Source organism: Podarcis pityusensis (assembly GCF_964106645.2).
Source record: "Podarcis pityusensis genome assembly, chromosome: 7".
Lineage (NCBI taxonomy): Eukaryota > Metazoa > Chordata > Lepidosauria > Squamata > Lacertidae > Podarcis > Podarcis pityusensis.
In genome coordinates this window covers 31,263,819-31,279,252 of record NC_138031.1, presented here as the reverse complement: position 1 = coordinate 31,279,252, position 15,434 = coordinate 31,263,819, and the positions used below count along the sequence as shown (strand labels likewise).

General features: G+C 40.2%; 1 long non-coding RNA gene across 2 annotated transcripts in view; it reads left to right on the top strand.

The window, feature by feature from the left end:
- Positions 1-14,902, top strand: part of LOC308481419 — an 85,632-nt gene extending 70,730 nt beyond the window's left edge. The window contains exons 1-3 of one of the 2 annotated variants that reach the window (XR_013988661.1): positions 10,319-10,407; positions 11,501-11,623; positions 14,855-14,902. This is a non-coding gene — a long non-coding RNA (uncharacterized lncRNA). Of the gene's footprint in view, positions 1-10,318; positions 10,408-11,500; positions 11,624-14,854 lie in introns of those variants that run through there. The other variant, XR_013988660.1, reaches the window with a different exon arrangement.
- Positions 14,903-15,434: the final 532 nt, after the last annotated feature.

Genomic DNA, 15,434 nt, shown 5'->3' with positions numbered 1-15,434 from the left:
AGGTACTGTACTAAGATATCATTAACTGCCCTGGACTACATAAATTAAGCTGATTACGCCTTCACTTAATTAACTGAGAATGACCTATTGATGTATAGGCAGAGTAAGATAGAGACTACATGCTGCTCTGTACTAAATTTATAGGTTTTCAATTAGTTCTACTATTGACTGCGACTCTGGTGAAAGAAAAACTTTGCTTATATGCTCAGTGACTCCTTGAAAAAAATAGCAATACATTTTGAGCTGCCATGTTCATATGTGTTGTGGATTTGTTTGTTTTTTTAGTCACATAAGTTTAACACAATGAACCCACAGTTCATTCTTATTTTGCTTTGTTTTTAATTTTGATTAATTTGCACTTGGTTGTTGCAATCTAAGGCTGCTATCTTGTATGCTGTCTTGCCACTTCAGTCTCATTTACTTTGATGAGATTTAAGCAGTCTAACTGTGTTCAGGGATCACCACCTACAGCATAATTGGTTGTTGTATGAACTTGGACTAATAATTTCATCAGTAGGAATGTTTGATCATGTGGTCGAAATAATGCTGGGGATTAAAATTTAATTAACTGTTTTTGTGAGCAGGCAGCATTAAAGGTAAAATCCAGGAAATGTTTTGTAATATACTCTGCATAAACATTTTATTTACATCTTCCAGGAAATTCATGAATTAGGTTAGTGTCCTAATCTAATCATATAATACTATATCAGCTATTGATTTGATATAGTAAACCTTGAGCTTTTGAATGCCCTATATAAGAAGAACTTTAAACTCTACCAAAAGCCTCTTGTAGAGAAGGAATAAGGGTAATCTTTGGTGCAATGGGAAATCACCTTTTCAGGATCACCTTATGCTTCTGCAACTTTTGTTTTTAAGACAATAATTAGAATCTCCAGTGAGATTCCTGGAAAGACCCTACAAAGTCACACCGGTGGTGTGATTTCAGAAGCCTTATTGACAGACAATCTGACTGATTAGCTTTTGGAACTCCCAGGTCTTGGACCTCTGAACTCCATGTGATTCCAGCAGATAAGGATGAACTCAACCTGACTGCTCTGAGAGTTCTGGCTTTGAGTGCTCTTTTTCTCTACTTCCACTTGCAATAGATTCCTCCTAGTAAAGCCTTATTGTGAGGGGAAACCTCTTTTCTTTTTCCTGGATACTAAAGATTCCTTTGCTGTGTTTTGCAAGTAGCATAAGTTTTCAATTCCTACTGCAATCTGCCTCCTCTGCTTCTCATCCAGAAGCGGAAACAATCCACCATGCTGCCTCCATGTCTAGCAGTCTTCTCACTTTTCATATCTTTTTTCCTCTATTGTATCTGGGACAGCCTTCAATGGTTAACCATTAAATTGCCATAAGACCCCATTTGCGGAAAAGCTGTGATATTTTCACTGTTTCTGTCTGGAGTCCCCTTACAAGGGCATTCCACTACCTTCTGAAGTTAAACTGCTCTTTGTATAATTTGGAAAACATTCTAATGTCTGGGACGGGTCTACCAGCCTGTCCTCTGACAGAATAGAACCATAGGTGCATTGAGAAATAATTTCCGTTAGCACATTTGAGTTGAATTTTTTTCAGTAATTCATGTTTCAGAACAGCTCTTCCCCCTGAACATGATAATTAGTTGTAGATGTGTTCGAGCAAATGTGGTAACAATTTTTGTTGTTGTTGTTGTTGTTGTTGTTTAGTCCTTTAGTCGTGTCCGACTCTTCGTGACCCCATGGACCAGAGCACGCCAGGCACTCCTGTCTTCCACTGACTCCCACAGTTTGGTCAAACTCATGCTGGTATTTTCAAGAACACTGCCCAACCATCTTGTCCTCTGTTATCCCCTTCTCCTTGTGCCCTCAATCTTTCCCAACACCAGGGTCTTTTCCAGGGAGTTTTCTCTTCTCATGAGGTTGCCAAAGTACTGGAGCCTCAGCTTCAGGATCTGAGCACACAGGGCTGATTTCCTTAAGAATGGAGAGGTTTGATCTTCTTGCAGTCCATGGGACTCTCAAGAGTCTCCTCCAGCACCATAATTCAAAAGCATCAATTCTTCGGCGATCAGCCTTCTTCCATACATCACTACTGGGAAAACCATAGCTTTAACTATACAGACCTTTGTTGGCAAGGTGATGTCTCTGCTTTTTAAGATGCTGTCTATCACCTTGGAACTCTTTGCAGTAGATTGGGCATGGGTCCCAACCCTAACAGTACCTGCATTCTGCATTGTTAAATATATGTACATTAAAAAAAAAAAATCACCAAAGTTTGCTGTGAACCGAGCCATAACCTCTCCACCAAATGGACGAAGCTTGATTTCCAGGTGAACATATTAATCTATGTGCTTTCTTCACACTTCTTGGCTTGGCTGTCTGTCTTCTGTTTAAGGCCTTGCAATTTAATGATGCCTGATTGCTTTATGCAATAACAGAATGGAACATTAAAGCTTGAAATGTTTCTGTTACACTAGCATCTTAGTTTTCACTGCATCAAACACTAATCAGCATGCCTTCTTATCATGGCTGCTGCACAGGTGTTGCTGCACCAGGGCTTAAGATTCTTACGTTCAGTATCCTACCAGTACTGTTGAAAATATGTTTAGAACCAGCTGGATTTCAATGCTGAAGATTTCTTAGCCTACGAATAACTCAAGTGCATTTAGCAGTAGTTATCATGGAAGGTGCTTCTCATACAGAAGTATGAATCCACATACTTCAAGCATGAGGAGATACAGTGGTACCTTGGGTTACAAACACTTCAGGTTACAAACTCTGCTAACCCGGAAGTAGTACCTCGGGATAAGAACTTTACCTCAGGATGAGTACAGAAATTGTGCGGTGGTGGCCGTGGCACGGCGGCAGCAGGAGGCCCCATTAGCTAAAGTGGTACCTCAGGTTAAGAACAGTTTCAGGTTAAGAACGGACCTCTGGAACGAATTAAGTACATAACCAGAGGTACCACTGTAGCAATATAGCAAGCCTATAACTTGGCTCATGCCAAAGAAGTATTGGTTGTGAATGTTGGCATTCCCAGAGAGTAGCTGCCAGAAGGGTTGGCATGATTATGGATCCTGGTTGCTTATTCTTTGGAAGGTTGGTGGTTTGCTCATAGCCCAGAATGATCAGCTGAAATTTCATCAAAGGGTGCAAATGACAGGAGATGATTTCCTAAGCAATGGGAATGTCTTTCCACCGTTTGTATTGCAATACCCAGCAGCATTTGGAAAGGTCACAACCTCCAGCTAGCAGCGGGCAGCAGAGTAGCACTTTGGAGACAGTTTGAATTTAGAGAGAATGACTGGGGGGGGGGGGGTTGGAAGAGAGCAAAGGGTTTAGTGAAAACTGGAGTGCAATTTTCCTCTCTGGGGAACTTCTTCAGGGTTAGCAAGTTGTGCTGTCTGCTAGTAAGAGTGCATTTGCTTCCCCTATATAGTGCTTTCATATTTGCAAATAATCAAATATTACAAAAAAAAAAAATGGGTTTCAGTTCTCTCCCATACAAAGAAAGTTGTGCAGCATCAGAAAGTGGGAAGTGCATAACAGTATTTACCAGCTGTGTAGTTAGTTCAACAGAAGGAACTTATTGTTATTGTTGTTTTGTAATGGCAGGGAACTGCTATGAAATATTTGTGAGTAATAAGGAGATAAAATATGCTGGAAATCAGATCTTTATTTTACAAATAAAGACTGGGGTTTTTTGGCTGATCAAGAAAATAAAATAACATGGGTATAAAGTGCAAAAATCCCAAGGTAGTCACTTTGGTATTGCTTCCATAAACATTGTTTCAGCACGTTCCAAGGTGCAGTAGATGTTTCTTTGTAGTTGGATTCTTAGTCTATTCAAATCCACTTGTCCTAGACCTACTTTTGATATGTCCATTTCCCTGATAAATGATGTAGTAAAATCTGGGATATTCTAAACTGGGGCACTACATAACCTTAACTATAATACATTAAAGGCATATCACACTCTGGGGATATGATTACAGTATTTCTTGTGGTCATTTTTATGAAGCCTGGAAGAGAAGCCAGAGAATACAGCAAAATTTGGCATACATAGACTAACTTTGTCTGTCTTTCTATCTATCTATGTTGTAGGGAGCAAATGTCTCAAGCTGGTTCATCTGCAGTCGTTTACCTTGTCATTCTGTCATTCTGTTCTCAAGTGTGTTTTCACAATACTGTAGTGGCTGGATATATGTAACTATACAGGAGAATAAAACCATTCCTTCTCAGGAGCAGAACTAATGGCACGTCACACCCCCTGGGAATAATAATAATGATGATAATAATAATAATAATAATAATAATAATAATAATAATAATTTATTATACCCTGCCCATCTGGCCAGGCTTCCCCATCCACTCTGGGCGGCTTCCAACAAAATATCAAAATACAATAGTCTGTTAAACATTAAAAGCTTCCCTAAACAGGGCTGCCTTCTGATGTCTTCTAAAAGTAAGGTTCAAAGGCGACTTCCTCCTAAGTTAGGTGATACCTTGGAAGGTTAGTCTGTTTCCTAGTTGTTGGGGCATGCATCTCCACACCATTTTGTGCTCCTGTCTCTTTTTCTGCTGTTTTACATGCGGCAATCGTTTTGCCATGGCAGCCATTTTGTGACTGGTGCCCACAGCACTTTTTCAGCCTTCCGGATATGCCCAGTGACCCCCAAAGGCTGATGGCCTTTGTACGACAGCCATCAGTAAAAATATTAAAATTAAAGTTAAAGTCTTGAACTCTATCTAGGAATAGATACTTGAACTGTAGTTGTTGGCTGTCATCCATGGTTGTGTGCGTGTTCTGATGAACTAAATCTTAGGTGGCAGAAGCAATGCTGCTCGCATAGGGCTGCCTATACGTACAAAATGAAAAGTGGCCAATCATGTGTAAGGGTATAGTTGAGCATGTGCATTGCAGCCTATGCGCCTTTGGCACGTTGCCACGGCAGTCAGTTAAAACTACATTTGAGGTCAAGGAAACCCGATTGCTGGAAAAATCTAACATTGAAAAGGGAGAAAATCAAAACAATTCACTTAATGCGACAGTGTTAGGCCGAGGAATAGGATATGCCCAAACATGTGCCAGGATCTGCCTTTTCCCAGCTGAAATATTATTCTAAAATATAATTTAGAAGACTGCCAGCAAATGTCAATTGGAGGAAATTGAGGAGCGCAGTACCCAACACAGAAATGCAAACAGCAAAAGTAATTTAACACTCTATTTAACACTATTACAATGGATTAAATATTAATAGATGAGAATAACAAGTGGGAAACCATTTTAAAACTTTGTTCTGGATCTAAGCAGGCCATGAGGGCAGCATCCTTTGCCTGCCATTCTTCACAATCAATTGGTATTCAGAGTCTTGTCATAAAAGTAGCAGTGGCTAACCTGTGGCACTCAAAAATATAAATATAAACAAACAAACAAATACGTTTTGTGCTGACAGTTTGCTTTTTTGATTAGCCAGTCACTTTGAGGTTCTCTGTAATTTTAAATTAGTATTAATTTTTAAATTATATTTTATATTTTTGGCACTGCCCTGCTAATTTATGAAATGGCAGTAAAGAAATACATTAAACAAATAAATAAAAATTTAAATGTTGCGGAGTTCAACAGCGGAACAGATTCCCAAGAGCGGTTGGAAGGCTATCTGTCATGCATGCTCTAGTTGTGATTCCTAAATTTTGCAGTGGGTTGGACTACATGACCCTTGGGTCCCTTTCAACTCTATCGTTCTATGATTCTACACCTGTCACCACCTCTAACCACTGGCCATCAGATGTAGGTATAAAGTAGGGGTTGCCAATGTGGTTCTCTCCAGATGTTGTTGGACTATAGCTTTTGTAATCCTTGACCATTGACCATGCTGGCTGCGATAGATGGGAGTGGCAGTAACATCTGCCGAGTACATTGTTGACTATCTATCCCCAGCCTGTATTTTGCCATTCTTGCCATTATCCATCACTTTTGTAGAGGTGCTAGGTCATCTGCATTTGTCCCAGGTTGCTTTCCTCATATGTCATAGCGACCCCTCATCTTTCGAGTAGTTTTCTGAGTAAAGTAAAATGGAGACTGTGTTCCTCTCATGGACAATCATAATTGGTTCTTTTCCTTTTCTGGGTGAAAGGCCAGCTGTGAGACTGCATGAGGGTTTCTATGCATGGCTTTTCAAGCCCACGGTAAGGAGATATATATATATATATATATTTATTTTACTTGGATGTTCTTTTTTGCCCCAAAGATCAATACAACATTGGCTGAAAGTGGTCTTGAAGCAACTTGAGAGAAAAGTGATCATGAAAGATTACAGGCAAAAAAAAAAAAAAAAAATCGAAATGAGAGCAGTGCAAAATCAGCAGAACTCCAAAGAACGCCGAAGAACTCAGCAAACTTTTTCAGCAGGGGGGCCGGACCACTGTCCCTCAGACCTTGTAGGGGGCCGGACTATATTGGGGGGGGAATGAACAAATTCCTATGCCCCACAAATAACCCAGAGATGCATTTTAAATAAAAGGACACATTCTACTCATGTAAAAACACACTGATTCCCGGACCATCCGTGGACCAGATTTAGAAGGCGATTGGGCCGGATCCGGCCCCCAGGCCTTAGTTTGCCTACCCATACCAAAGAGCAAATGCACCTATAGAATTAGTTTGAAACAGCTGTATGCAAGCATTTGATTGAATTTCCATTACTTCTGAATGTGTGTGTATGTATGATTATTGCATTTGCATTTCAAGGCAGGAAATATAAGATTAACAGGTGAGATATCACTGACTTTATGCTTTGTATCTTAGTTCTAAAGTCCTTAGACAAACAGGGCAGGGATTCGACCAATTAAAACAACGAATTGCTGCTGTTGCTTTTATTCTTTTATTTGAAGTGATTGCATCGCAATAACATTTTAAAGTAGTTTGCTTTCTTACCCATAATGTGGAGGACGGGACTGTTCTTCAGTTTTTTCTTTCTTTCGCCCTGACTCTTTTTTTTCTCCCTCAAAGTTTATTGCTCTCCATTTAAACAAAAATATGTTTATGCGCGTTTCTGAATAATGTTGTGCGGAAAGCCCACCAACAGAAGTACCGTATTTTTCGCTCTATAACACGCAGTTTTTTCCTCCTGGAAAGTGAGGGGAAATGTCTGTGCGTGTTATGGAGCGAATGCCTACAGATGGCAGGGGAATCCGCTGCAGTTGTGAGCAGTCCGTGGCTCTCTTTCAAACTGCAAAGCGGGTGTAAGCGGCTCCTGTCAGCGAGCAGAGCCGGGGAGGAGGGAGAGAAGCAGATCGGGGTTGGTTGCTTTAAAACAGCCCCGTGCTCTATGTCCCTCTCTCTTCTCCAGTGAGCTGCTAAGTAGCAGCAAAGCTTTTCAGCCAGCCTAGCCGGGAGGAGGGAGAGAAGCAGATCGGGGTTGGTTGCTTTAAAACAACCCCGTGCTCTATGTCCCTGCCTGCAGTTTTTTGCTGTCCGATTTTGGATCAGCCACTGTAGGGGCTGTGTGTGTGTGTGTGCTTGAGCTATCGTTCTCCTCCTCCTCCTTCCTGTTCACTCTCACAGCGCCCCAGCGCTCTCCTGCGACTTTAGAAGTGATACTCTGTGTGTCTCTGTGTGTGTGAGGCATTGTTCTCCTCTTGCTTCCCCTTCACTCTCCCAGCGCCCCTGCTACTTCCAGCGCCCCTGCGACTTTAGGATTGATATTCTGTGTGTGTGTCTGTGTGTGTGTGAGGCATCGTTCTCCTCTTGCTTCCCGTTCACTCTCCCAGCGCCCCTGCGCTCTCCTGCGACTTTAGGATTGATACTGTGTGTGTGTGAGAGAGGGGGGGGGGATCGTTCTCCTTCTCTTGCTTCCCACTCCCAGTGCCCCTGCCTCTCCTGCGACTTTAGGATTGATACTCTGTGTGTCTGTGTGTGAGAGAGGGATTGTTCTCCTCCTCCTGCTTCCTGTTCACTCCCCCAGCGCCCCTGCGACTTTAGGGCGACTTTAGCATGGATCCACATGGATCCTCAGGATTTTTGCATTGGGCTACCCCAAACTCACCGTCAGATCACATGTCTGTGGCCACAGCATGAACCACAAAAATCATACATCCACTGTTTTGTTTAGAATATTTTTTTCTTGTTTTCCTCCTCTAAAAACTACGTGCGTGTTATGGTCTGGTGCGTGTTATAGAGCGAAAAATACGGTATCTTCAGAAAAGGACCCAGTCTGAATCAACATAAAGGCAGTTCTATGAATTAGGGCTGGGATGGGGGGCAGGGATGATGAAGGGGGCTCTGTCTAGGGTAATGTCAGTAATTTAAGACAGCAGTGCTTTTCACTGGAGTGAACCCAGTGGAACCCAGTGGGCCCTACTTCTGAATAAGCATGCTTCCTGTTTCCTTCCATGATGTTTAGGTGTTGTGCCCAGGGCTTTTTTTTCCAGCCGAAACTCATCAGAACTCAGTTCTGGAACCTCTCAGGTGGCCACCATTGCCATTATAAGATAACAAGGGAGGCATTCATGGTGAGTTCTGGCACCTCTTTTTCTAGAAAAATAGCACTTCTTTTACCATACCAGGTGATCCTCTCATTCCAGGCATAGGCAAACTCAGACCTCCAGATGTTTGGGACTACAATTCCCATCATACCTGACCACTGGTCCTGTTACCTAGGGATCATGGAAGTTATAGTCCCAAAAATTCTGGACAGCCGAGTTTGCCTATGCCTGTCTTATTCAGATGTTAGAAGGGTATCATGGGGTCAAGACAAGGGATCTGCCAGTTGTGCTTCTCTATTATTCTATGTTCATTTGAAAAAGACCACCAGGAAATAAATAGTTTAAACAAACAAAACAATGACAAACAAACCACCTAAGATAGTTAGGTGGAGCCTACAGTGGTTTGAACCCTAATTAGGCTTCCACCGGTAGAAAGGTCTCCCAACTGGAGTTCAGTGGAAGAGGGGAAGTGACTTCCACCAACTTCCTTTCCCTTCTGCAGCCCCTTGTGTCATCTGAAAATCTGCTCCAGAGGGATGGGGACCCTTTGAAGGAACATGATTGGTAGTGTATGGGGATTCTCTCCTAAATTTCAGTCCTATCCAAGCAGAAGTGAATTTAGGGCAGCAATACTGGATCCGCCTCACAATAACGATGCAGTGAATTGAGCAAAATGGAAGGCAAGAGGCAGTGGGTGGGGAGTGCCGAATTTTGGCATCACACAGTGCGCCACTGAAATCTGAAAGATCAAAGTCTGCCCCTGATCTGTGTACAGAAGGTGTCCTTCCATTCATGGGTACATAGTGAAATCCAAGCCAGCAAACTGAGGGAAACTTTGGGTAGCAAATGTGAACCTGAGAGTTGTGACTATCATGCAGTTTCTTTATGTACCCATAAATTATGCTCTGAAATAAATGGTCATATACGCTAGAGAATGATGAAGGAATTGTGACGTCTGTCAGCAGAGGCAGTTGTCCTCTAGGCTAGTCATTACTAAAAAGAGACAGTCAGCAAAATCAAAATGTTAAGTTTTATTGTTTTGTTTTTAAGTAAGCCGTGGAAAAATAATGAATTATTTTCTTGGAAGCAATGCACAGATACAATTTGTGTTTGTAAAGTTTATACAGCAGTAGAGGTCTAGGAAAGTTTGTTTCTGAAGTTCTTGGCTTCAAATGGTTTGTATTGAATTATTTGGTCAGTATCTAAAAAAGCATGTGAATGCTTTACACTGTGTGTTCTTTTTCTTGCTCTTATTTCATAGAATTGTAGAGTTCTATGACCCTGAGGGTCATCTAGTCCAGCCGCTGGCAATGCAGGAATCCTGTCACTTTCAGTCTCACTAGCGCTCTTGGAATATTTGGTTGCATATTATTTTGTTGAAAATATGACATAGTAAAAAGGCAATTTAAACCAGCCATTCCATAGGATTAATAATAGAGTGTACAGTACTAATTAAAGCACAATGTTACTTGTTAAAACCTTTGAATAAAAGCAGTAAGGTTTAAGCATGAGTTAGTTCTTTCTAACTTCTACCAAAAAATAAAAGAAAATGGTGCTTGTGTTTCCTCATCTAAGCCATCAATAGCATAAATTTTCTGGATTTAGAATACATTACAACATATTTTCAGATTCTGCTGTATATAATGCGATTTGGATAAATATAAAGATGTGGCTTTATTAAACAATATCTCAGCATTGATGTTACAGGCAAATTTAAAAATATAGGGCTATGAAGGACTATCCTATTAAATATTTGTCAAGTATTTCCTGGACAACAGCAAAATAAACTTATATATGTTGCAAGAAATGTGAAATGATAGTCTCTAATGTTATTATATCCCCTTTCAGCTCTCAGCCTCTGAAAATAATATATGTACTATTGAATCAAATGGCCTTAAACTGAAAACTGTGGTATGAATCAACAGTGGAATTTTAGGTAAATTATGCAAGATTTAACCATTTGTAAAAATAATGACTATTACTACTGCTGTTTCATTAAAGTATTTTAAAGGACCATTGTCCTAAGTGATGCTTCTCAGAGTATTTTGCCAGTATACAAGCATTTTCAAAATGCATTGATATATCTTCCTTGCCCCCCCCCCCCAGCTCATATTTTCCTTGCACAAAATCCATCATTGTATCTTTTTCACTCTAGATACTATGCTTCCAATCATAGGTGAGTCTTGTTTCTTATCTGGCTTGTAAAAGAGTGTCTGGATTGCATACTTTTCTCATGACAGATCCCAAACCATTATGGGAACACCTGAAGCAATTTATGTTTCACCCTAGATGGTGGGTCTTACTGGACTAGGACATCTGATTTTTGTTACAGTGCCTCCTTACCAGAGGCAGCACCTTCCTTGCAATATTGTCTCAAAATTTATCCCTTGGTATTACTGGTTGGAGGTGTCTGCTGATGAGCAGGTTAGTCAGTCTGTCCATCAGTTAACCTATGCACTAAGCATTGGGAGGGTTATTAATTATATAATTGCAGTGCTTTAATCAACTGCTTTCTGATCAGTCATTTATTCACTGAGGTCCAGCTCCAAGGGCCTTCTGGCGGTTCCCTCACTGTGAGAAGTGAGGTTACAGGGAACCAGGCAGAAGGCCTTCTCAATAGTGGTGCCCGCCCTGTGGAACACCCTCCCATCAGATGTCAAGGAAATAAACAACTATCTGACTTTTAGAAGACATCTGAAGGTGGCCCTGTTTAATGTTTGAGGTTTTATTGTGCTTTTACTATTCTGTTGGGCGCCGCCCAGAGTGGCTGGGGAAACCCAGCCAGATGGGCGGGGTATAAAGAATAAATTGTTGTTGTTGTTATATTTTAAAATGCATGTCACCAACGTATATTCATCTGAACCTTCTTAAGGCACCTCCAGAGCGATAGATTATAAAAATGAACAAATGTGCCTTCAAACTGCAGCTTAAACAATTAAAATTGGTTCCCATTTTCTAATGGGGTGGAGCTATGCAAGGGAAGGCTGACGGGATTGTTTTCAAAGGCTGCATATTCTTGTCTCTCTCAGGTTAAAGAAGCTCCGGGCTTTTCCTAAGACAGGTGGATGGAGCTGACCAAGGGAGATCTAAGTCAAATAATCTGGAACTATTTCTGAAGGCTGTTGTCCTTTGGTAATATGTGCACCTGAGATGTGAGTGTTTGGTGAAAGCTGAAGACTAAGAGCCATAGGGTTCTTGTCCCATGAATCTTTGGCTGTGGGCTAGATCCTGTGGCCTCCAAGATCTGCATGGCCAACAAAAGGAGAACTACATAACTGGATCCCTTTGGTAATGCTGTTCATCGTGTGATATAAAAAATACTTTTGAAGAGACACAACCACTGATTAATCAGCTAAAGTTTGAGTCGATTACTCTAATTACCTTCAATGTACTATGTTAGGTAGGTGTTTGGATCATCTGTCTGTCTTGCTAAACACCTACGTATCCCATTATTTGAGACAAGTAGTGGGCAGAGTCATCTGTCTGTTAGTAGATTTACTCAGGAATATGAATACTTGCCTAAGGCTACCCAGTGAGTTAATGACACCAGTGAGATTTGGACTGAGCACTTCCAGATTGATAGAATAGGTTGTAGTCCTGTACATGCTTACCTGGATAATCCATTGCAATCAATGGGACTTACTTTTGAGTAGACGTGTATAGATTTACACTATTAGACTATGCTATGACAGCTTTTAGATTAGGCCAACCAGCCAGAATAAAAATGTGACAGGAACGGGCAAGGGATAACTAGTAACTTAGGGACTATACTTAAGAATCTGCAATAAAAATCATTTGAAAGCAGATTGCACAAAGTAAGAACATTTATTTTCATCAAAAATGTGTGCTATTTTTTATTATTATTGAGAGAGACATTAAACATTGATACAGCCAACCTCTGATTGAACCTTCAGCATTGTCACATATCAGGGCAGCTGAAGATTTATTATGCAATATAAAATTAGTGTATACAATAAACCTGATAGTAAATGACCTTTGCAGACATTGAATAGTATCTTTGTGGCTGAATAGAAAGGGATTTGAAAAATATATTGAATAAAATATTCAAACTCATTCAACCATTCCCAAATTTAAAGAAAGGAAATTCTGAAGTTTTGTGTACCCTTTTAAAAAGATTCTTTCATGCGCAGAAGACACATGAAACAAGGCTAAATTTTCTTGAAAAATAATTTATTTAACTTAAAATGAAATATTGCCAGAATGCAAGATTGTAATTTTTCCTAGTGTGGGTAAATCAATTAAGAAGTTAAATTACTGAATTAAAAATATTTCAAGCAATTTTAAAAGTACCCATGACTGATAAGGCAACATATTTTTCATTGATTAGTTACGGCATAAGCCTTTGTGGACCAGAAAGCAGTCCATCAGATGCATTATTCCTGATTGGCTATTATAAATTTATGCTAAAAAGGTTCATTAATTTTTGTAGGTCTACTTTGAGCAAAACTTAGTTGCATACCACCCTTAGTCCTGTTAAGTTCAGTGTGCTTAGTCCTAGATTAGTGTGAGTAGAATGCAATCTTATACATACTCGGGTATAAGCCCCCTAGTTTGTTTCTGAGTGGATATGCGTAGAACTGCACTGGAAGACTTCATAAAACCAGGCTGTAAAAAGCTGCATAAGTTTTTTTTTTTAAATGGCTACTGTCACCCGATTATTTTCAATTAAGGAAGCTTCTTTTAGTCCCATTTGGAATGAAGAAATGTTTTAACGTACAAATGATTGGAAGTCTAGTACAGTAGCAGAAGTAAATATCTATTGAAATGTGATGAGGTCTGCAGACTGATAGAAAGGTTAACGTCTTTCTACTGTATTAGATCACTGCTTTTTCTCACATATGACTTTTGTGTTGATTTAAATACTCAGCTGGAAGACCTTCTGTTGATTGTTCAGCAGGCTGGGCAGTCTTCGGTGGACAATCAAAAAGTGCCTACTGCAGAAGAATCCCACTGGCACGATGCCTTTGTGACTCTTAAATCTGATTTCACAGAACTTGAAAAGAAGTGCCCTGAAGCTTTAATGCAGCTCAGTCACAAAGTGGAAGTGACAAAAGACTGTAGCATAGAAAAATCAAAAGCAACATCCACGATATTTCAGAAATGATACTGTACATTTAGCCTTAAAAAAAAACCCTCTTGCTTTTATTTATGTTTAAATGTGAGAAAATCATGCTATGTGCCCCCCTCCCTATTTGTCTTAAATATAGTACAATCCTTATGTCTCTGAATAGCTTGAGGGAGCACAGAATTTGTATGCAGTAGAGAAAGACATAAAACAAACTGCTACATAGTAGAGGAGGCTAGAGAAAGGGAAATAAAGCTTCTTGATAATGATCCAGATGTGAAAGGTAAAGAGGAGGAGAAGAAAGTGTGTTATCAAAATATATATTGATAAGTTTATATGCATCCATAACAGGGGTGGGTAGATTTGTCAAATTTGGTTTCTCTCCCCCGCCCCCAACTTAAACTCAGTTTACTCCATTTCCTGGTCAGTGTGCATTAAAAAAAAATAAAAAATCCATGTGCAGTACTCCTAATATACATGAATTTTTGTACACTTTTTACACAATATATTTACTGCATTTTTGCATAGTATAATGCACCCCAATATGCACTCATTTGTACACACTTTTGCATTGCAAAAGTCAGAGAAGTTTGAATTTTGTAGGACAGCTGTAGTTTGGTTTGTGTATTTGTGAAGTGCAGTTAGGTAGGTTCACATTAAAATGCAAGCTAAACTAATTTCTCCCCCATTACTACCCAAAAAACGGCCACGATGAGTCAATGTCGGCACAACAATTTGGGAATAAGGGATTTTGAAGATTTTAGCTTTAGTCATATTGACCCTCTCTTGATATTCTACAGATTTATTCTTTATAGAAAGATTCAGCTGCATGGGATCTTTTTCTGATTGGTACATTGAAGCTTCTGCAGCTGGTGAAAGAGTTCCCTCCACCCATTCAAGGAGTCAGTGTCTGCGTATGATTTCCTGTGCAGGATGACTCCCTTCTGGAAACATCTGGCCTCAACAGGAAGGATTAGGATTGAATGGCACCATGACTGGCCTTGGTTGTGTCCAAAGCCCATAAAACGCCAAATGGAATGTGGAGCACAAACATTTTCTAGATGATATATTATAGTCAAACTTTGTATTATGCCAAAGAAGCAGTGCTTCACCTCCCTGAATATTTAATGAAAATAAAAACAAATATTTGAGTGGCATAAGCCTCTCAGAGTTTAATGCGGGAATGTGAGAGAGTTTTAAGCCTGACTATAAACATGAATAATGTATACCAGTGAAAATGTGATGCTCAAAGTTGTTACAGGTACATAACAATCTGATTCTGATGTATTCCTTACAGGCTGACTGCAGAATCTGGACAGATCTGGAAGTGCCGAAGCAAACCTGAACATCTCTGCTGCATTTGGGCAATGGATGGTATGAGAGAAAGGCCTTCCTACTGGTTGTGCTGAGGTTGTGACAATTTCTCATAGTGTAGATATTGCCTCTTTTTTGACCTTCAAAATATGGCAACCCTAAATATAAGCACTCAAACCCTCTGACTCTCAGAGCCAGGAATCTGGGCTTGGGTTATAGCAGAAATCTTTCTAAATTTTGTGCTGCGGCATTGGAAACTGCTGAGAGTAAAATGAGAAAAAGTAGCAATCTTATACTACACTTACACTTACAATATTGTGCAGTGATAGATAATCTAGTAAAAGATTCAGGGAGCAATCTCAACCCTGGCCAAGCGGTAATGGGACCTATGGAACTACTGCCACATCTACAACCCCAGTGCGGCAAAACGCTGGTGGAGCCCAGCACAACTGGACAGAGGGCTATTTCCACTTCGTCCAAACTCCCCCCTCCTGCCTAGTAGAACAGGGATTTGGATCACTATGTTACTAGAACTGAAGACAGTACAAAGGAGGGTGAAATAT